The 23,386-nt window shown below is 42.4% G+C and overlaps 1 protein-coding gene across 2 annotated transcripts in view; it reads left to right on the forward strand.

The window, feature by feature from the left end:
- Positions 1-23,386, forward strand: part of DAB1 (DAB adaptor protein 1) — a 1,173,077-nt gene that overhangs the window by 385,784 nt on the left and 763,907 nt on the right. The window lies entirely within an intron of this gene.

Genomic DNA, 23,386 nt, shown 5'->3' on the forward strand with positions numbered 1-23,386 from the left:
TGGCCAGACCTTGTCCAGGTAACCCAGCACATCAATCTTCTGCTCTCATCTTCTAGTGGAGCTCATTGCGTTCACTTGCACACCAAGTGCAGTCTGTATGTTAGGGACCAAAAGGCAACCAGGCCACCAGCTTGCAAACCCGACTGTCCCCCAGTGTGGTGAAAAGAGAAGGGCACCAGCTGCAGAGACTTGGGTTCAGATCCAAGTGTATGACGTTTATGATCTTGAATAAATGTCTGGGACCCTTCATCATCTGTAAAATCTCCTCCTCAGGGTTGTCATGAAGATTAGAATAAATAAGCATTCAAACAGTGCATCGCTCAGAGGGACTTGATGAATGCAAGCCTTTCCTCCTTCCCACGATGGGCTCTTCCTTGGACCATGATGACTTCACACTCCCTTTTTTTTCCCAGAAAAAGTGGCATAGTCCCACTCATGGGACCTTGTGGACACCCTACAGTAGTATACTGGGTAATCATTTTTACTCAGCTTGTGGAAGCATCAGTCTTAGAGTTGGAGTCTTAGGGTTCCAATATTATTTGAAATTTTTTTAAGCTGAAAACTATTTTCATAAACACAGTTGCAGAGCACAGGGAACTATATTCAATATCTTATAATAACCTATAATGGAAAAGAATCTGAAAAAGAATATACATATATATATATATATATATATGAATCACTTTGCTATACACCTGAAACGTTATAAATCAACTATACTTCAATTTAAAAAAAAAAAGAGGGGGCTTTCCTGGTGGCACAGTGGTTGAGAGTCCGCCTGCCGATGCAGGGGACACGGGTTCGTGCCCCAGTCCGGGAAGATCCCACATGCCGCGGAGCGGCTGGGCCCGTGAGCCATGGCCGCTGAGCCTGCGCGTCCGGAGCCTATGCTCCCCAACGGGAGAGACCACAACAGTGAGAGGCCTGCGTACCGCAAAAAAATTAATTAATTAATTAATTAATTAATTAAATTTAATAAATTTTAAAAAAAAGACTTGCAGAGAACCAGTGCAGTATTTGGCACACAGTAGGCATTTAGTATTAACATGTATGTTGAATGAATGAATGAATATGTAATACAATTAAAAAATAGCTGCTCTGGTTAAAACAGACATCGAGGTCTGAGAAGCCTGCATTCTAGGCCCTCCCCCGTCCCAGGAAATAACCTTTGAAGCACAACCCCTAGATCTTCTAGGCTTCATAACATTTTGGAAACCACTAATCTGGTCTAATGTCATTTCTACTATAGACATTTCTCCTCCAACATTTTTGATGAGATGATTTTCCTGTTGCTGATAGAAAAAAAAAAAAAAAAGGGAACAGCTCATTCTAGTTCTGGACATTAGGGGATTTTAAGAAGTTTTTCATATTGAGACAAAATCCACACCCTTAAGTTTCTACCGGTTGGTTGTGGTTCATTTCATTCATTCATTCATCCATTCATTCATTACATGTATTGAGCCTCAATTCTATGTCTTGCCTGAAGCTTCACTGTTGGGATATACAGATGGGCTTTCTTTTTCCCTTTTAAGTTCTTCATTCGCTTCACATTCAGCGAAAATCAATGTGGATTTTTACTCAAGGTTTTCTCGAGCAAAGAGAGATTCCCATCACAATATGCAGCTAGAACTTCTGAAAATCTACTTTCCAAATATCTCCCTTAATAAACCTATACAATAAATCAGCAGCTCAAGTAATCACCCCCTCCTGCCAGCCACCTGGATTTTTACCTCTCTTTTCTCATTTGTTATTCAAAGTGGCTTTTCTCCAGATAGCCCCAAACACTTGCATATGTATTGCTATCTAATAGCCCTTTGGTAAAGCTTCTGCCACATCCATCGGAACCAGCCATGCAGAAGTTCCTGCTGGTAGTCTGTCCATTCAACAAATATTTATTGAGCACATACTATCTGTCATTCACTTTTCTAGGTGCTGGGGATATTACTATGAATAAAACAGACAACATTCCCTACTGTCATGGAGCTTACATTCTGGAGGAGGGAGGTAGACTGATTAAAAAAAAATAACTAGGTAAAAAACGCATCAGTGTGTCAGATGATACTAAATATAATAAATGCAGTGGAGAAAAATAGAGGTTGGGGTTACATCATTGCCTATAAAGCCCCATGATGATTAGAACCTGCTTGAGGGATGGCCTGTGTGTGTGTGAGAGAGAGAGAGAGATTATTTCTGATGGACTCAAGCAAGATGGCAGTGGTGAGATGATGAGGGATGGGGCAGGGAGAGAGGTGGTGTCCATGGGTGAGCCATCTTTTTTCCTGCCAGTGGTGACACAGGGGCTGGTGAAGAGGGTGGTCCTCTTTGGATCTCACAGAAGTCCTTGGATCCCTCGTGATTTTTACCAGTGGAGGGAAGAGGGAAACATGGGGGCGCTATGGATATACATTTGAAAGTATTTGGAACATAGAGGTAGGAGGAGGCAATTAGGAAGGATGCTTCAAGGTAGGAGACAGCATAGGAGTTAGCCATTTGTGGGATGTCTGGGCAAAATACATTCTGATGGCCAGACGGAGCCATACCTGCAAAGACCTGCAGGGATGAAGGCATCTGGTAGGTTTAAAAAACTGCATGTGGTTCACCTTATCTGGAGCCCAGGATGCAAAGTGGAGTCAAGAGCTACAGCGGGAAGGACGAGCTATGATGAAGGAATTCACATATTATGCTAGGATTGTAGCTTTCAGCATAGGGGGAACATTCCAAACTGAAGAATGAGATGACCAGATCTTGTGTTTCAGAAAGGCTCTTCTGGTATCCATGGTTTGCAGGCAAAAAAGACTCATTGAGAGGAAAGAAATGAGCCAGAAGCGAGGGAAGAGGGCAGGTAGTAGGGAAGGAGAGGCGGACACCAGCCAAGCCATCCAGAACAATCGTAGTCCTCTTCTGCTCAGCAGCTCAGCAGCTATTCCAAGACTTGCCTGGGGTCTTCTTTCCACCAGAGGAAACTTCTCGATCGCTAGGGTCAGCCCACCTCAGAGGTGTGCACCGGTAGTTGGGGCTTTCGCCACGTGCCGTAGATCACGGCAGCTGCCCTCTCTCGTCCCTATATCCTGCTGTCCTCAGGCAAAAGTCAATGTCAAAGTGATCAGGTGTTGCTGATGGTACGAGAGACTAGGAAAATCAGGAAACAACAACTTTGATCCTGAAATAATAACATTTTAATTGGAAATCTGTGAAGAGACTAACCTGTGTAGATATATGCAAATCCCATGCAAATACACATGTGGTCTTTCTATTGTCAGAACCTCGATCTGACCCATGGGAGTTCGTAACGGTAGATGCTATAGCTTTCAGCTGAGGCTAAGGGCTGTCGATGAACAATTCTAGGTTTTACCTATATTTCAACCATAATTAAGAAATATATTGATGGCAACCTGAACTTAATTAGCTTAACTGAATGTTGGAATTGATTGGGTCTGGAGAGAGCCCAGTCTCTGAAGCTAAGCCTTGGGGAGTTTACAGGGGGTAGAAAGAAAACGCAACTTGAAAGCACCTAGCAGAAGTGAAAAGGAATGGGCGAGGAGCCACTGGGAGCATAATTAAAGGGGAAAGATTCTTATCAGAGAGTTGGAAGAGGAATGCTTACATTTCAAATCGCGCATAGCTGTTCTAGGTCAGGCCATGCAGTCAAATGGGGGGAAAAATGACGTTGGGAAGCAAGATTGTGTGAGATACAGAGGGGCAGCAGGCATCCTTGTGTGGGAGTGTATCACACTGAACACACAGTCGCGTTAGACTGATGGGGACCAAGCCAGGCCACCAGGCTCCCATACAAGCACTTAGGGCACCTAATGGTTAAAAACAAAGGATTTCAGCTACGATGTATGTCTTCTTCTGTCTTTATTAAGACCTAATTATGTAAGCTATCAATTGTATTTTATAATACATGGTTTAATTTTCTTATTTCAAAACACCTACATTGTCTGGAGTTAGGTGATCTTGAGCTTCAACGCCAGTTCTGCACCTTTGTACAACGTGACCTTCACATCTTGACGCCTCAGTTCCTTTACCAGATTTGATCGTACAGATCCAATGGGATGTGCTGGTAGCAAGGTGCTACACCCCCGGGCACTGATCAGTCCACACCTCACGCTCTTGTTCGGTCCTGTGGTTTGTAAGTGGTTGAGCTGAGGTGCAAACTGTGGTGCCTGGTTGTGTTACACGTTTCTGCCTTAATCCCCTTGCCGTCCACCCTGGTTCTCCCCTTCTCTTCAGAGAAGCTCTCTGAGTTGTGTCCAGAGGTGTGGTCTGCTCCACCTGTGTGGCCTCACCTCGTCAACAGGGACGTTCTAGCCAAATCCAGCATCAGCTTTTCTGTCTGTATCTCACCTTCCATGCTCAATTCTTCCCTAAAATCTCCCCCTTCCACACAAACGATGACGAAATAGAGCATGAAGTAGGATATAAAACATGAATGATATTTTCCATTTTGCTTTTATAATTATGTACATATGCATGCATACACATCTTGGTACTCAGAGAAAATAAATTACTGGGAAGAAAAAAGCCAAAATGTTACCAGATGTGAATTCTTGTCATTGTTGGGGTTTTCCAACTGTCCACAAAGGATATATTATTTTTAATTTAAAAAAATCAACATTAAAAACATGACTGTATTTGCCTGGGAAGCCAGTTAACCTGGGTCTCAACCCTGCTTCTTACAGGCTGTGTCCTGTCCCTCGTGAGGGCACTCCTGGTGGCATGGTCCTCCAGGACTGTTATTTGAGAGAAACATAAATTCCTCCGACCATCTCTATTGTCCTGTCTCAAGTTTTAGCTGCACAAGAAGCAGGCTTAATTTCAGGAGAATAGCAGCTTAAATTTACAACATTGTAGAAACCAAAGCCCCTTTTGTAGAAAATTCAAAGAGTCCCTGGAGGTAACATCTAACTTCTAGGAATATCTTCAGGCATAACCTCCAATCTTGATGTGACCTTCTCTTCCTTCAGGTGTGAGGATCGCGTCTTGGAATGGACGCTCCTGGGATTTCCAGGCCCTGATAAGTGTCTAACCTCATGGGCACCCCCTTCACAAAACTGGGTCATGTAGTTGCCCCCACTACCTACATACACACAGACACACCCACCAGCACCACCCTGCCTGTGATGACCACGTAGAGCTTCAGATCCAGAGCAAGGCCTTGACCTTGATTTGGGACAGTCGAGAACCAACTGAGAAGGTTCCTTCAACCTTAGATTGTTTTGCAACTAGTCTGGCTAAGCCACTCGTGATCATTTCTGCATTGTTGCTTGTGTCTGAGTGATTGTTTTTGGTAACTCATGTGGTATAACAGCCCCTTCTGTCTGGCCTCTGAACACCTCCAGCCCTGCTCACCATGCTAGAAGGCTACAACTCAGTAGGAACAAGTGATCTATCAAAATGACCATGTCATTTTTTCCTTTGAATTACTGGTAAGAGGTATTATATTAATGTATATATCCCTGTAGTCCAGGAAAAAGTCAATTTGGTCATGATACTTCTTCAATAAGTGGGTGAAATAGGTTTGCAAATGTTTGATGTGGAATTTTGGTATCACATTCCTATGATTAACCTACATGTGTGTGTTGGTGTATACATGTACGTACATACATGTTCTATCTTGGTCAGGTTTTGGTGTTATAATGTCTTGACTTACTACATTACTAATCTACATTATTATGTCAGATTATTTAGACTATACTTTCTGTCCATTCTGATTTTGTTGAGGTTTTCTTTGTATCCTGGCATACTCTTACTTTGAATGATCAGTGTCCTAGTTTGCTTTCAAAAGACGTGCATTCTTTCTTTGAGATTAACATACTAGCTGAAAGGGCAGTCTCTGGGAATACCTGCTTCAGTTTGGAACAAGGCTTAATCTCTTATGACAATGCAGTTGTGTTATAATCTTGGGTAAATTAGTTAACCTCCTTGTGCTTCAGTTTTCTTATCTTTAATACAGGGATAATAATTTTCTAACTCACAGGGTTATTGCGAGGATTAAATGAGATAATAGTATATGTAGATATTTAGAACAGTGCCTGGAACATTGTAAGAACTCAATTAAGTTTTTAGCAATTTTTAGAGTTGGATACATAATTTAATAAAAATGGTATTCTATGCTCAACATCATTAATCATTAGAGAATGCAAATCAAAACTACAATGAGATATCATCTCACACTGGTCAGAATGGCCATCATCAAAAAATCTAGAAACAATAAATGCTGGAGAGAGTGTGGAGAAAAGGGAACCCTCTTGCACTGTTGGTGGGAATGTAAATTGATACAGCCACTATGGAGAACAGTATGGAGGTTCCTTAAAAAACTAAAAATGGAACTACCATATGACCCAGCAATCCCACTACTGGGCATATACCCTGAGAAAACCATAATTCAAAAAGAGTCATGTACCAAAATGTTCATTGCAGCTCTATTTACAATAGCCAGGACATAGAAGCAACTTAAGTGTCCATCAAGAGATAAATGGATAAAGAAGATGTGGCACATATATACAATGGAATATTACTCAGCCATAAAAAGAAATGAAATTGAGCTATTTGTAATGAGGTGGATGGACCTAGAGTCTGTCATACAGAGTGAAGTAAGTCAGAAAGAGAAAGACAAATACCGGATGCTAACACATATATATGGAATTTAAGAAAAAAAAAAGGTCATGAAGAACCTAGAGGTGAGACAGGAATAAAGACACAGACCTACTAGAGAATGGACTTGAGGATATGGGGAGGGGGAAGGGGAAGCTGTGACAAAGTGAGAGAGTGGCATGGACATATATACACTCCCAATTGTAAGGTAGATAGCTAGTGGGAAGCAGCCGCATAGCACAGGGAGATCAGCTCTGTGCTTTGTGACCACCTAGAGGGGTGGGATAGGGAGGGTGGGAGGGAGACGCAAGAGGGAGGAGATATGGGGATATATGTATCTGTATAGCTGATTCACTTTGTTATAAAGCAGAAACTAACACACCATTGTAAAGCAATTATACTCCAATAAAGATGTTAAAAAAATAAAAATAAAAATGGTATTCTAGTTTTGTCTTTCTTGTTAAAGTCAACTTCAAGAAGGTTATTTCTATCACTATCTCATATTTCTAAGAGTTTTTGCTTTATATACTTTGCCATTATGTAACAGCACACCTCTTATTGCTTTACTGTAAAACGAGCCGTTTATCAATATAAAATAACTTTCTTTGTCTCATATAATGCTTTTTGCCCTGAATTCTACTTTGAAATGTTGCCAGTTGCTGCTTTCTGTTTGTTTGTTTCTATGTTTGATAAATATTTGCCCAGCTTTTCCCCCCTTTTCTTTCTTGTTTATGTTTTACTGTTCATCTCTTGTAAGCAGCATATGGTTGGATTTTGCTTTTAACCCAATGTGAAAGACTTTATCTTTTATTAGGGGAGAGTTAAACCATTTATATTTACTGTCATAACTGATAGGTTTGGTCTTATTCCTGTCTTTTTGTTTCATGCTTTCTCTTCTTTATACTTTCTTGGGGCTCCCTTTGTTTCCTGTCTTTTTTTATATGGGCTAGCTCATCTTCCTACTTTTTTTCCCCTTCTAGTGATTTAAAAGCTGAATATCTGTTTTTAGCCAGTCCTGGGTGAACCTAAAAAATGATCTCTGAGCTCCAGTATTGACAGAAGTGTAATGGTGGGTGAGTAGCCAGGCCACTGAGCATGGAACTCAATAAAATCGGTCCTAAGCCTCAGAGGAATAGTGATAGTTGTTCCCTGAGCCACCTTATCGCAGCTGTGTGAAGCCCAGGCTCCTTAAATCTGTGTCACATTCTTGTGCTTCACACTTGGGTCCCAGCCTACCTATCTGGCCCGATCTCCTGCCAGCCTTAGCTATACTCTATGCTTCGGACACATCTACTACTAACCATCCCCCAAATCAGACTGATTCTTAAACATCTCCACACGCTGGTTCAGGCTGCTTCCTTTTTGCCTTCTTGAAGGATGAAAACACCCTTCAAGACCTGATGCAATGCAGTGTGTGTGCGTGTGTGTGTGTCGCCTTCTCATTATACTGCCCCGTTCTTCCATAGATACCATTAGGTAGCAGAACTCACTGGGTAAACCTACCTGGCTTTGAGTGTCAGCTCCCTTCCTTGCAGCTCTGTGTGCCCTGGATGCAATTTTTGACTTTAGAGCCAAAGTTCCCTCATTTGTGCAATAGGGATGCTGACATTATATCTCCCTTAGAGTAAGGACCAAATGAGATAATGAGAGAAGCATGGGAAGAGCTTAGCACAGTACATGGCACAGAGTAGGTATTCTGTGTATTTGAAATAAACAAACAAAGAAGAAATACACAAGGGGGAGAGGACGGATTGTTTTTTAAATATGCATGATGTCCTTTTTAAAATCAAGGTGTACGATATCTAGGCTCTCTTTAGAAAGGCCAAAGCTTGTGGTTCACTGCTGGTTCATTTTAAATGAGCCTCCACTACTTCCCCTCCATCTCTGGTAGGGTAGCAGTCATGTGGTCTGTAAAGCACTTCACGTGCAGGCATCTTCTTCATTTATATAGCCTGCCTTGCCAAGGGCTGCCGGCCTAGGGAGAATTTATTAAAGTGGAGTCTGTTTATTCAATTTATTAAACAGGAATATTTGAAGGGTTTTCATTTAGAAGAGCGAGTTGATTTATTCTGTTTGCCTCCAGAAGGCAGGTCTAAGTCCAATGGGTAAAAGTTAAAGGAGGGCAGGTTTTACCTCAACCTAAGATAGAACAAAAGGTTTGTTGAAAGAGGATTTGTTTGTTCGTTCATTCACTCAGTCAATCTATTTATCACTCAGGAGCCAGAGAAGAGAAAACTGCCTTTGATCTGGCACTTGCTGTGTCTGGGATACTGTGGTCAACTCTCTCACAAACTTTAACATCACGACATTCTCTTTACTGTGTAAGGAGGCATATTATCCCATTACATAGATATCAAAAACTGAGGCTCAAAGAGGTGTTCGCTTGCCCAAGTTGAACAACAGCCTGATTGAGTATGGCTTAAACGCCAACCTCTCTGTTCTCTGCAGAACTCACTCTCTTTCCACTTGACTGTGGTGTCAACCAAAACAGATAGAGGGTCAGATTGGTATGACCACCAGAAATGGGATGCAAGACTGAAAAATCCATCAGCCCACCTTTCCCCCATTGTTCTTTCCCTTTTCCCTTCCTCCTGTCTATCCATCCATCTCTGCCAGCCCCCAAACCAGCCCCAGTGTGCTGCACAAAATTCGACACTTCACGGTTCCAACCATCAGATGGTGACTAATTCTCAACGTGTTCCTGGGTGGGCACAGCTGCTGCGGATGAGGCTCTGAAGCAGAGCAAGAGAGGGGCAGAAATACCCCAGCCTCTTTTCCTTACTGCCCCTTGACCTCCCCTCAGAGCTTCCCATTAGCAGAACCCAGCAAAGAGCCACGAAGCTCCCGTGAAGCTGTCCACAGGAACCCTGGGTCACAACGGAGGGCAGAGATGGGTGAAGGATGGATGCGGCAGGGACCAAACAGAAGATAACCAGCTCATGAGGGGAGATTGGATAAGTGATCTGGTGGGCTGAATTGAGGGGGAAAGCCCACATTGAATGATCATAGCAGGGACTCTGCTCCTCTGGGCCCAACCTTCAGAAAGGAAGGGGTTAGAGAATTCTGTAATGATTTCTTCTTGAGGCGGCCGCCATTCACACTGCAGCCCCTGGCAAATGCCAGGCTGGTTTCAGGATGTCTGAGTCTCGTGCAGGATTACTCCTGGATGTTAGGATTCACTCATGCATTCACCAGAGATTTACGACGTGCCATCCTTTATCCTATATACTGGGAATGCAGAGATGAGAAAGGTAGGACTCCTGTCCTTCAGCACATCACAGAACACGAAAGGAAACAGATCTGGGAATCACTTATTTCAGAGTTTTAGATATAAGATGAAAGTATGAATGCTGGTCTGTGGGGTCGTAGGTAGAGTGAGTAACCCTCCCTGAGAGAATTTAGAAAAGTGATGCTTGGGTCTTAAAGGATGACTTGGAGTTTTAGAGTGGCAGGAGAGGGCAGGACAGTTCCTGGAAGACGGCGTGGCAAATGGCGTGTCGTGTAAGATTGGAAAGAGATGGTGTGTTCAGGGAACAGCTAGAGAGTAATTGTGGCTGGAGCTACCAGCTCATGGGGCTACAGAGCTTCCTGGGAGGTCAAACCTGGTCGAATTCCTGCTTCTTCCAATATAGCAAGTCAGGAGGAAACACGTCCAAAAAGGTCAGGCCCTGCTGTTCCTGCCTGTTTCCTTCCACAGCCTTCTAAGAGAAGGCAAAAGGGAAGGTTGTCCCAGTGCCCAGGGTGTTCACCTGTCGGGACAAAAGAGCTTGAAGGTACACTGGAGAGGCTCTTAGGTGAGCAGACTACACAGCCAAGTTCATTCAATTTCACTGATCTTTCTCCAAAGCCTTCTGTGTGCAAAGTTTTTCTGGAAAATATCAATACAGAATATGTCCCTTCCCTCAGGTAATTTCTAAATTGATGAATCTTGAAAGGCTTCCTGGGAGAGACAAATTTTGAACTGATAACCTAAGTATAGAAGGAAGGAAACCAACAATTTTTTGATTCTCTGCTATGGGACAAATAATACACTGGGTGCCTTTGATGTATTATTGTATAGAAGTTTCATGGTAATCTTATGAAGTGGGTATTATTACCCCCATTTTGCAGATAGGAGACTGAGGCTCAGAGAACTGACTTGTCTAAAATCACCCAAATGGATAATAACCAAAGCTGAATTCAGACTTGACATGAATCCAAAAGATTCTTGCCATTGTGTAATGTGGGCCCCTGAAGGACAGGACAGTGAGGGGTAGAAGGGTTAGGCCAGAAAGAGGCTTTTCTTCTGTTAAAGGGATGCTATCCACCTAGCAAGGTCGTTGGGGGGACTTCATGAAATAAGGTACACCCTTGTTTCGTACTTTGTTCTTTGCCTTTGCACGTGGTGATCTCACAGCCTGGAATATCCTCTCTCCCATCCCTACAGCTCCCCATATCTCTTGCTGCCTGTTTTCCCTTTGTCTTTCTTAACTTGGCTTAGCTAATCCTTTCACTAGGAAGCCTTACACTCGTCACATAGCATTGGATGTACCCGAATTATTTGTTTGCCTCTCAGACCCGATGCTGAGCCCCGAGCTTACTCTTCCATGTGGCTTCAGAGCCGTCTACAAAGTGTGTCCTGTTGAATGAATAAACAGCCATCTGAGAGGGCCTACAGCGTAACAGGGGCTCCATAAATAATAGTTTCCCTTTTTTCCCCTCCTTTTTCTGGAGGCAGCAGACATTTTTAATAATCAAAGGCAAACAGGAAAACAATCATTTTATTTGAAATGAGCATCTTTCAGGAAGCTTGGGAATAAGGACAGCCTCCCTCCTTGAAGGAAAGGAGACCTGGAATGCTATGCTTTTTCTGGGCTGACTCCATCCGACAGGTCCCAGGTCCCCTTAACCTCACACGGAGAGGCCGGGTCCCTATGGCTCCTGGGGGCTGCCTCTTACCTGGTAAGATGTGGTGGCCCTTCCACTTATGGGGCAGAGGGCAGGGCTAGCTGATGGACTGACACAAGCACGGTGGCACAAAAAGTAACAGTAAAACAAAATGATAATGCATTTCCTAATAGCCTCCTTCACAGCTGTGTACACTGATTTAATCTTTGCAAAGCACTCTATTGTTTATGAGGCCTCTGGGTACAATTTTATGCCTGACTGAAGAGGTTGCTAATAGCTACCATATTTGTGTTTAAGGACCTGCAAAGGATTAAACAAAGTATTTTAGAGCAATGAGCCATAATAAACTAATAATACATTGCAAATAATAAATGTTTTTTAGCCAATAATTGACTACAAATCTTGTGAACCTTAAATGACAAAAATACTAATTATAAATGCAGTTGTTCTATATATCCTTCAATAGGGATGGAAGATCAGAGGATAGGGGACCCGGGGTACTTCAGGTCGCTGGGGACTGTGGTGTGGACGCTGGTCTCTTCCCCTGGTGTCATGGTTGAGCACTGTCAAGGTCACTTAGTGAAATGCTGGGTTTCATTTGCATCTTGTGGGGATGGAGCAAGAGTCTGGGGCCTAAGCCACCCACTTAAGTTGGTGGGGTTTGTTTTAACTTACTCATTTTCTAGTCCTAAGGTTTCCAACACTTGGTTTGCATTTGGGAGAATTGCAGAGACATCCCCCAGAGCATCTTGGAAACAGACTGGCTCTTAAGAAAAGCTCATGTTTTTGTTAAGCTTCTGCAATGAGCCAGGTTATCTTTTTTTTTTTTTTTTTTTTTTTTTTAGTGAGAAACCTGAGACACAGAGAGATGAAGTATTTTGCCTGAGGTGTCATAGTTGGTAAGTGGCAAAGCCACAGAGCCAGCTGTGGAATTCCAAAGCCCATGCTCTTTTCCCCAAATCTTATTACAACTCTTTTTTGTTCCTGAGCCTCTTGTGGGGCATAGAAGGGAGATTCATACCCTTGAGAATATATATCTCTAAGTTCTGTATCTCTCCGTCACACCAGTTATTTTTTCTTTGCACGTGGGTAATATATAATCATGATCTAAATTTTAGATATTTTTAAAAACTCAAGATGAAAATTAAGATCACCAGGACTTCCCTGGTGGTGCAGTGGTTAAGAATCGCCTGCCAGTGCAGGGGACGTGGGTTTGAGCCCTGGTCCGGGAAGATCCCACATGCCGCCGGGCAACTAAGCCCGTACGCCATAGCTACTGAGACTGCACTCTAGAGCCCGCAAGCCACGACTACTGAGTCCATGTGCCACAACTACTGAAGCCCACATGCCTAAAGCCCACGCTCCGCAACAGGAGAAGCCACCGCAGTGAGAAGCCCTCACTCACGGCAGCTAGAGAAAGCCCGCACGCAGCAACAAAGACCCAACGCAGCCAAATATAAATTACATAAATAAATGTATTTATTTTTAAAAAATCACCCATAGTTCTGCCATCCAAATAAATCACTTTCAACTTTCTGCTTGCATTTCCTCCAAGGATTCTGTTCCATGTAAATGTAACACAATATTGGGATTGTATTTTATGACTCTTTGGTATCCTGATTTTCTAAAAACAGCATTATTTGATCACATTAATGTTCCCTGCAAGATATTTTTAATAAGTACATAATAGTTCATGGTATATAGTCCCTATAGATCAGTATTTAGGCTGTTTCCAAATGTTTCCTTATAATTAAAAATTCAATAATTATTGAGCCTAGCACAGTGCATGGCACCTAATAGTCATTTCTGTGTATTTTATGAATGAGCAAATCAATCTTTGCACATTTCTTTTGAACAAATTTCCCAAAGTGAAAGTTATTAGATCAAGTTATGTAAATACTGCCAGACTCTTGATATATATTACAGAATTGCTTTCTAAAGGGGCAGTACCAATTTCCAGTATATGACAGGCACTCATCAATTCTGCAACCTGCTTTTTTTAAAGGATAACTTAGTTACTAATATGTTTGTACTTATCTTCCTTACCGTCATATATTGAATGAAACACAGTTACCAAGACTCATTCCTGAGACATTCCCTGTTTAGTGGGGGGAAGAAAAAAAGAAAAAAAATGCACGTGAGCGCACACACACACACACACAACATTTATTGAGGACTTACCATATACCATGAATATACCGTGAACTATTCTAAGCACTTTACGTGTATTGGTACTTTTCATCTCTCGCTAATCCCATGAGGCAGACAATAAAACTCCGAGTGTTCATTGAGTTGCCTAGGGTCAGATAGCAGTTTTATGATGGGGCCCACACTCTACTTCACACCCAGTGGTTATAGATATGAATGAAACAATCAGATAAAGAGTTAATTATGATAGGTGTGGTCAGTGTTATGATAGAAGAATATAAACAAATCAGAAGAACACAGAGGACTCTGAAGGGTTCAAGGAGACATTCACAGAGAATGTTAAAGGATAAATGGGAGTTTGCAAGGAAAACAAAGTGGAAGTGCACAGCAGGCAAAAAGAACCGCAGATGCCACACATAGATTATAGAAAGTAGTTGGTGGGGTGGGGCTGGGGGGCAAGGAGAAAACAGCCTAGGACATTTAAGGAGCTACAAGTAATAAAGGAAGGGAATAACAGTTAATATTCTAGGCTTTTGGTTCAAATCCAGCTCTGTGATCAGCAGCCATTTGACCTTGTGATGCTTAATGTTACAAAATATGTCAAGGCTTAGCAGAGTACCTGGCACAGAACAGACGCTCAGTCAGTGGTGGTGTAGGTGTGGACATGATCTGATTTGGAATGAGGGAGATACCTTAGGACAGGTATCTCCCTCTTTCCAAATGAAATCCCATCATCTGGACATCCACCCACTTTCATACATTAGAGGGCAGATCTGATTTGGAGCAAAGACTAACCATGTTTCAGGCCAAAGGAACACAGCCTGGAAGTTACCTTGGACAGGTCAAACAGGATGATATGAGTACTGGAGGGCATGGCATAAGGGTAGAGACATGAGGGTACAGGAGATGTTCCCCCTACAAGAAAGAGGAGATCTGGGGACAATTTAATGAATGATCAATGAAAAACACCTGGCCCAGTGTCCACAGGGGCCCACACTGAATGGTAAGGACAGAAAGCAGTACAATCAGATTTGTGTTTTTTCAGAGATAAATGGACAATGGATGGGGAATGGTGGTAAGGGGAGGAAAAGAAAGGTGGGGTGGGAGAGAGACCTGTTGTAGGTCTCTGTCCAAGGGAGCAACGCTGATAGTTTGGATGGTGTCAATGAAGATGGATTTGAAAACTATTCAGGAGGTAGATTTTGATTTTGAGATGGACTTAATGGGATCAGTGAAGGAGAGAGAGGAGCCAGGGATTCTTCCTGGGGTTCTGGCTTGAGGAGCTGTGTGGATGGAGATGCAGTTTCTGAGATGAGGAGACTGGAGGGACATCATGTTTTGGGGGCTGTGATGATGTGTTCAGTTTGTTGAATGAATAATGAGACTTTATGCCATAGATCAAGGCATATTTTTGGCTCTTTTCGTGCAGAGATGGGAAGGGTGTAGGAGGAAGGCGTGGAAGGCTCTGAAATGGGGTAAAAGACAAGATCTCTGTTAGCTCTTATGTGCAGTGATAACCCTCGCTGTGTTTATTGCCCATTTAATAGAGTGTACATTGCAACCCACAGTGATAATCAAGAGATGGGAGATGTCGAATGAGATGCGGAGATACCATAGATGGGAAATTTGTTTCACTGTGAACAGGTTTTCATTTATGAACAGAGATTCTGGATAAATCTTAGCTTCTGCATCCCTCCACCTCTCCTTCCCTCATCCCCCAAAGAGGGAGCACAGATGCTTTCGAGCCACAGTGTTTGGAGGCAGAGAGCCATTTTGAAAAGACGGTTTTGCCGTAGGAGAGAGAGAGAGGCTAGGGAGTGACTCCCCAGGGATTGTAGAGTCAGTTACTTTATCTGAAGGCGAATGATATGCTAAGTATCGAAAGTCATCTTTGCTGCCATTTTCCTTGAAAGAGAACAGTGATGGAACCCTTCAGACCAATGGTCCAGCCCTTCTTGACCCAAGATGAACTGTATTATATTTTGATGCTTTTTTTCACTTTTCTCTAGCTTTGGTTTGCTCATTTGTAAAACAGGGATCATAATAACGTTTTCACAGAGTCGAGGTAAAGATGAACAGTCATTAGACACCAATTGTTAGACAGCGGATGCAGTAGTGGTCACGTAGTAAATGTTACTGACTTCCTTTTCCCCCCACTCTTTTCTTTCCAGACTTTAAAGAGTCAGACTGGGCCATGAGGTAGGACTGGCCTTGAACTGGGTTTTGACGGAGCATCATTGAAAGTGGGGAGTCCTCATATCCAGGAACACTAATTATCCATTTTCCTTGGGGCCTTGGCCAAGTGGGTGGAGTGTCTATATCAGCAAAGGTCCAGGGTGGCTACTGATGAACGTCGCGGGGCTTTGCTCATCCAGGTGGTCGTCTCTGTGTGTCCTCGGCAGCTTGGCTGCTTCCAGGTGTCTTTTGGGGACAGCAGCATCTGGTGGCTGCCTGAACAGTAACCAGGCTGCAGGCTTCAGGGGAAGCAAATCACAGCATCTGTGTTTCTCCAGCAAAACAGCAGGGCTATTAAAATAGCTCTTAGGAACAATCTATCACTGCACTGTCTCCCTCGTTTGCACGGGCTGTACCTGGGGAAATGGGAGTCTGGAGGTCCTGATGTGTTGGTGGAGCACTAGAAAGGGAATCAGGAGACTTGGGTTCATGTCCAGGTCTTGCCAACCACTGGATGACGTTGGCCAAGTCACTTGGACTCCGTAGGCCTCGTTTCCTGATCTTAAATGCCCAGAGGCTCTTTGATTTATAATGACAGTTGCTGCTTGGGCCGTATAGGTGGGATTCATCATAGTAGGATTCTTTATTATATGACATTGGAAAAATTGCTCAATTTCTCTATGACTTAGTTTCCTCATCTGAAAGCAGGGATGCGGATCGCTACCATAAAGAAGGTTCTAAAGATTGACTGGGTTGCTGATTTTAGAGTCCTAGACATGATTCCTGGCATGTAACGAGCACTCAACACATGTCAGTTGCCTTTCTATCCCTAAGTCATAATATTGCTTAATATCTGTGCCGAATTACAGGGCTACTAAACGGTTCAGTCTGAGCGTAGAATCTAAAATCATGTTCGCAATCCTTATGATCAAGTGTGATGCAGGTATTATTCCCACCCTGCACTAGCACATGAATTTCTCATTGGCGCTTCTGCACATATTGATCCGTTTGCCAGAGAACGCCCCTCCTTCACTTGTTCTTCAAGGTTGAGCACAAATGATTCTCCTTCATGAAACTTCGACCCCTCTCTAAGGAGATCTGATGGCTCATTTAGTGAAAATGAACCCAGACCCCTCAAGTTTAACAAAAAATGGAGATGGTAGACTTGAGAAGGAGTGCGTGGGTTATCCTGTTGCCTGAATACACGTCTGTCAACCACGTGGGAGGATGCGGGTGGGCCTCAGCCCTGGAAGACGCACTTGGCCATATTTCTGTTTCTTCTGCTCCCCTGTATGTATTCCCTTTGTTCCTTTTTATGAATAACCTAGTGCCTGGTACACAGTAGGTGTAATGAATATTTGGAGAATGAATGACATATGTATCTAATCCCGCAGTACTTTTTCATTGAGCATCTGTTGTGTCAAGGGGGCAAGCAACAGGAAGTTTCTCTTCATGTTGTTTAGCTATGTATATTTTATTTTCAAAATGAGGTTAATTCTTAATGGGATGGTGGGAGTACAGGCAGCACAATTTATATTTCCTTAAGGCTCCCTTTGGTACCTCACACAGGCATTCCTTACCTCAGTGTGATATTGTAGTCAAAACTATGTGAATTTACTGCAATCTGAAATCACTGCATCACAATTACAGTGCTTATTATTGTTTGCAGTTGTTTAATGTACTTTATATTTCCACTTTTTATATTCTAATGCATTAGACTGCAGAAGAGTCCAATTCATCTTCTTCTGCTTGGGATTTTAAATAGGTTAATAGGATGCAAATACAAGGCACATTTTTGCATTTTGTTACAAATATCGTACACAGATATTACTATGCTCTTTGGGCAAAATGTAATGAAATGGAATTTAATATGATACTTTCAAACACATAAGATTTTTCCTGAGGGTTTTGTGACCGCAATCCTAAACTGTGTTAAACCATATAGCTCAAACAAGTCTGAGCAAAGTGAGTTTCTTTCCTCATTTTTTTGGCCTTTCCGAGTTTGATGACTTTTGGTTGCCCATGCTGAATGATGTTTGGGGTTTCATGTGGTTAGGCTAGGCTAGAAATGAGTTTGAAAATATTCAGCTCTCTTTGTGAGAATATATTGCTGTTTCTACTTTTAGCCGGCTTCTCAATTCACCACCCATTCTATTTATTTATTCATTCACCAAACTCACTCGCTCATTCATTTATTTATTCAACTCTACATCTTGCTCTGTGATCCTGGCATTAATCTTTCTGTTTCCCCACCCTCTTCTCTGAGATGGAAGCTGTGTGGTCCTGGGCAAACCTGCCTGGCTAGAGTGTAGGACAGTGGCTGGCTCTTAGAAGGGGTGGCATACCTGAGAACAGGAGGAATGGATGTGAGTTTTCTCTTTTATATAGTGAAAATTTCTTTATTTTAAGGATGAAATGAAATAAAGCTGTAAAGTACCTGATGCACTGTAAGACATGCAGCACTCAATGTTCATAGGGAAAATGCATAAATGAACCCATTTCTAAATGTATAACATAGGAACAAAACACCTAGGTTTGTTTTCAGAATTAAATAATACGCATTAACACCTAGAAGAGTGCCTAGTATATAATAGGTATTTAATTTGATCTCTTTTCTAAAGAAAGATCGTAGGATCTACCATCCATAATATGGAATAGCAATGACCAGTTAAACCCATTAGGGGCAGATTTATAAAATCCTGACTTTTGCATACCCTGGAAGAGGAAGGAGCCCATCTCTTCTTTTTTCCCAGGCACTACTGCGTAGGAAGTCCTTCCCAGGCTCGCTTTATTTCCCCTTTGCTCTACAGAGCTTCCTTCCTCCCAGCCTGACCTCACATGACTATAGGATCGGGTATGTTATGTCAGGATTCACAGTGGAGAAGGAAAAGAAGGGAATCTTCACAGCTCTTCATCCCTCTCTCCCAAGCCCACAATGACGCCCTAAGGCCAGTTTTAGATGGAACCTAGTCCATCTCTAGCCCCTGTCCTATCCCACTCCTTCCCCTTCCCAAATGCCCAGCCATCTGAGTTCAGTTCCCTTTGAAATATAGACAAATCTACTGCAGTCCTCTGAGTAACCAAAGACTCAGGAGAGAGCAAATAGAAAGTCTGCCGCTACTTTGACTCCCTCTATCTTTTTTTCCCTCTTTGCCCCTCCACAAATTGAATCCTCTCCATTGACTGCACATCTGCATTTCAGGAGGCAAGCTGCAATTATTCAATGACAGCATGCCCTGATTTCCACTGTGGAAGACCCAGGGCTGGCTGAGATGACCTAGGCATGACCATCCTCTGTCAGCAATGCTAGAGAGAAGCATCTGACTTAAAATCACACAACAGTGGAGAGCACTGTTGTCTGGCATTCTCATAAGTCATTCAAAATGCTGGGACAAGATTGCCCCACAAAGGGCCCATAGAACATTCTGGAAGATTCCTCTTTTCCTGACACGTCAGTAAGGTCCCACTGATGGCTCTTACAACTATCCTCATGACAAGAATGGCTAGTCGGTGGAGTGATTTTTTTTTTCCTTTTATTTAAATAGTCCCAGGTTTTAAAACTTGGAAGAGAGATGAGAGGTATCCCCCAAAATCCTGCTCTTCTGTTCCCCATCCTCCCTTCACATAGTTGACTTGTTGTTCAGACTTCAGCTGAAATGTCATTTCCTCGGGGGAGTCTTCTATGATACTTCCATCTAAGTCAGACAGGCCTGCCATAGTTTGACATAGCTCTTTGTGCTTTCCCTTTGTATCTTGGATCATAATTTATTATATGCGTGTGTGTGTGGGTGTGTGTGTATGATTTTATTAATATTATTATGTTTGTCCTATTGTGTGATTCATGTGCGTCTTCTCCGCTAGAATATAAATTTTATTCCCTAGCACAATCCCTGGCACAGAGTAAGTTCTTGATGAGTATTTATTGAATGAATGGTTGGACAAAGACAAGAAATATGGTCAAAATAAAAAGAATAAAAGAAGGTGGTTAAATATGCAAACTTTCAGGTATAAGATAAATAAGTTCTGGGCTATAATGTACGGCATGATGATGATCATTAAGAATACTGCATTATATATTTGAAAGTTGGTAAGAGAGTAAATCTAAAAAAGTTTTTTATCACAAAGAAAAACAATTTGTAACTATGTGAAATGTTGGATGTTAACCAAACTTATCGTGGTAATGGTTTTGCAATATATACATATATCAAATCATCATGTTGTACACCTAAAACTAATACAATGTTGTATTGTCAATTAGATCTTAATAAAACTGGAAGGAAACAAATTTTAGGAGTCTAATACAGAAATATTTACTAATTGGTTAATTTGAGGAAATTTTTTTCATAGCCTATAAGTGAGACAGTGTTTTACGGGTACCCAAGATCGTGCCCACATTCATTAATTCACTAGGAGGACTCAACACATAATCATACTCACAGCTAAGACTTCTTGCAGAGGTACAGCAAGGATGCACGCCTAGATCAGTAAGGGAAAAGCTTAGGTGGAGTCTGGAGGGATCCACGTTCAGGCTTTCTAACCTCTCTCCCTCCCATGAGGTGTCATACGGAATGTGTTCTACCCCCAACAGTGAACATTCAGCAATGTTTGTTAAGGTGTTTGTGGTCCAGTGAAGCTCATTTGAGATTGAGTTCCCAAGGTCTTTACTGGGGGTCTGGTCACATATGTACTCTCTGCCTAACAATTACAAAATTCCAGTCTCCAAGAAGGAAAGCAGATATTTAGCCTAAACCAAATTATTTGCATAAACAGTCTAGGTACAGTGGACCAGTCTTAACAGGTAGGGACCGTTTTCAGAGCCAAGTTCCCAGTCATCGGCCAAGGACTAATCTTGCAAACAGGTCCTTCTAAAGACAGCAGCCGCAGGCCTGTATGTTAATTCCATCCTGCACAGAGGACTAGATCTTATTTTCTTCATGTGCGTGGGGAGACGCACATCCTCACATCCATGTACACACATGAGCCAACGCGTGGGTAAGAGAGACTACTTAGTGAAGCAGTGAAGAAGGCCAACTTTGGCATCCAGCTGCCTGGATTTAAATCCTAGCTATACTTGCTGTGTTGTCTTGGGCACATTGCTTTACCTATCTGGGCCCTTTACCCATGTGTAAAAATGGGAAAAGTAATAGACCTATCTTATAGTATTGTGGCCAAGATGAATGAGATCCAGCATTCTCTCCAGAGTGCTTGAGAAAGAGTAAGTACAAGTTAACTGATGGATGGTGTCATCATTATTGCTATCATTATTATTCAGAGGTTACCCAGTATTTAATGGTCCCTCTAAGTTCAGTGCATGGGAGCTGAGTGACTGAACGACTCTGCAAGTGACAACGCACCTGGGTTCTAATGTTGTCTCCACCTGTCACTTACAGCGTAACAGCGGGTGTGTTAGTTCCTCTCCCTCATCTCAGTTTCCTCATCTTCACGATTAAGATGTCAGTCCTTGTCTGGCCAGTTCACATAGTGGAGCAGGAGTGAGTGTAGAGTATCACGGGGAAGCATTTGACTTGTGGAGTTAAATAGATTTGGGCATCTCTCTCTGCACCTCAGCCTCCCAACGTGTAAATTGAGGATATCGGCAGAGTATCATACTTCTGAAGTGTAGGCTGTTACTCACTTGAGATAATGGGTGTAAGCATCTTCTGCATTTACCCAATTTTTTTGTCTGGTAATACCAGACAAAGCAATTGGGGGCTGTGGCAGCTGTAGTGGAAGTAAGTCTTACCGAGGACTTACGGACCTTCAGCTGGGGTGGGAATCTCTAGGTGGAAGAGGGCAGGCTGAGCAAAGAGATGAGAGAGAGAGAGAGAGAGAGAGAGAGAGAGAACTAGCTGTGTTCCCACCAGACTCTGACTCGAGACTGTTTTTCATACTAGGTCTCTGGCATCTAGCACAGGGTCTTATCTGGCAGGAAGCTCTCAGTCAATGTTCGTTGGTGAAAAAATGAATCCTATCAGCTGAAGGTATTATTACTCACGAAAAAACCATTGAATGAGTGCCTACAATCTACCAAGCACTTCGTGCATTAATTGTTTGCAGCATGAGAGCAGTCATACGCAGTAGGCATTATTCTACTCATCTTATGCAGATGAGAAAATGGGGGTCCCTTGAACTAAAAGTCAGAAGGCAAACGGGAGATAGAGCCTGAATCCAAGCTCAGTCCTGTGAGGTTTTTAAAGCCACAAGACACTTTCAACCATCTAATGCTAAAATTGTCACGGTTTTCAAACTTCGTTTTTCTTAAGTGGAATTCTTCAGAATTTAATAAAGTTGTCAGTCAATCTCGAAACACAGTTTCACAGCTCTCTTTTTAAAGTTTTCATGCACCTTGCCAAGAGAGGAACAAGCCTCATTGCAGACACTGTAAGTGGACCTCTTGTCTGTCGTTTAAGGCTATCACCCCAACAAGGTTATTACTTGAGGGGAGGGGGTAGTTGGGAAAAAAATGAAACATTTATTAAATTATCCAAAAGAGCACTCTACTAGGTTTCCTTAGCATGGGCTTGCAAGGTGATAGATTAACTGAAATAAAATTATTGAATTGAGAAGCCATTCATTACAAGGGAATTTCAGGAAACCAGAATGCTTTTTATAATATTACTGCCAGAGCTACCTATTAATGAAAGTTACGTGTTCTCTGGCGTTATTGAAACCTCTGGTTTGTCATCCTTTCCCCTCAGCCTCCTTTCTGATGGTGCAAAAACTTATAATTTACAACATAATTGGAAATTGGAAAGCTCCTGACATAATTGGAAAGTTAATTAGTTTTCTTCAGATTTCGCCTGCTTTATTTATTTATTTATTTATTTTTTTGGTGTTAGTTTCTGCTTTATAACCAAGTGAATCAGCTATACATATACATATATCCCCACATCTCCTCCCTCTTGCGTCTCCCTCCCACCCTCCCTATCCCACCCCTCTAGTTGGTCACAAAGCACCGAGCTGATCTCCCTGTTCACCTGCTTTATTTTAACCACTATTTTCATAGCCTTTGTTTTCCCCCTGATTGTCACTTATGTCAGAGGTTTGATGTTTTTGTCTTTGTTTATCCTTGCTGTCATTTGAAATCTGAGACTCAATACATAAGCCAAGTCAGTCTCTGTCTGCAGACATGGTTGCATCCATTTTTCTTGTCTCACTTTTTTTCTTTGACTTTATTCCAATACCTCAATCAACAGGCTTTTGTAGAGCATATCCTGCGTGCTATGACTGGAACAGGGGAGGGGGCAGAACACAAGGAAGAAGGAACAAAGGCCCACCGCCAGTTGCCAAGATTGCTGGGCAAGGGGGAGATAAGACAGAAATGTATCAGAAGAAAACACATAAAAATGGATACTCAGAATGGCTGTGTGGCGTCATGGGTTTTGAAATCAAATCTATAGACCTACCATGTATGAGCTGTGGGAACATCAGCCAAGTAGTAAACCTCTCTGAGCCTCAGTTTCTTCCTCTGTATAATGGGGATAAGCACATCCACATCACTGGCGTGTTGTAACATAGAAAGATAATGCAAGTGAGGGCCTGGCGTAGGACCTGGGACAAAGCAAGCTCTTGGGCTTGT

Source organism: Globicephala melas, chromosome 1, assembly GCF_963455315.2.
Source record: "Globicephala melas chromosome 1, mGloMel1.2, whole genome shotgun sequence".
In the NCBI taxonomy this organism is placed as follows: domain Eukaryota; kingdom Metazoa; phylum Chordata; class Mammalia; order Artiodactyla; family Delphinidae; genus Globicephala; species Globicephala melas.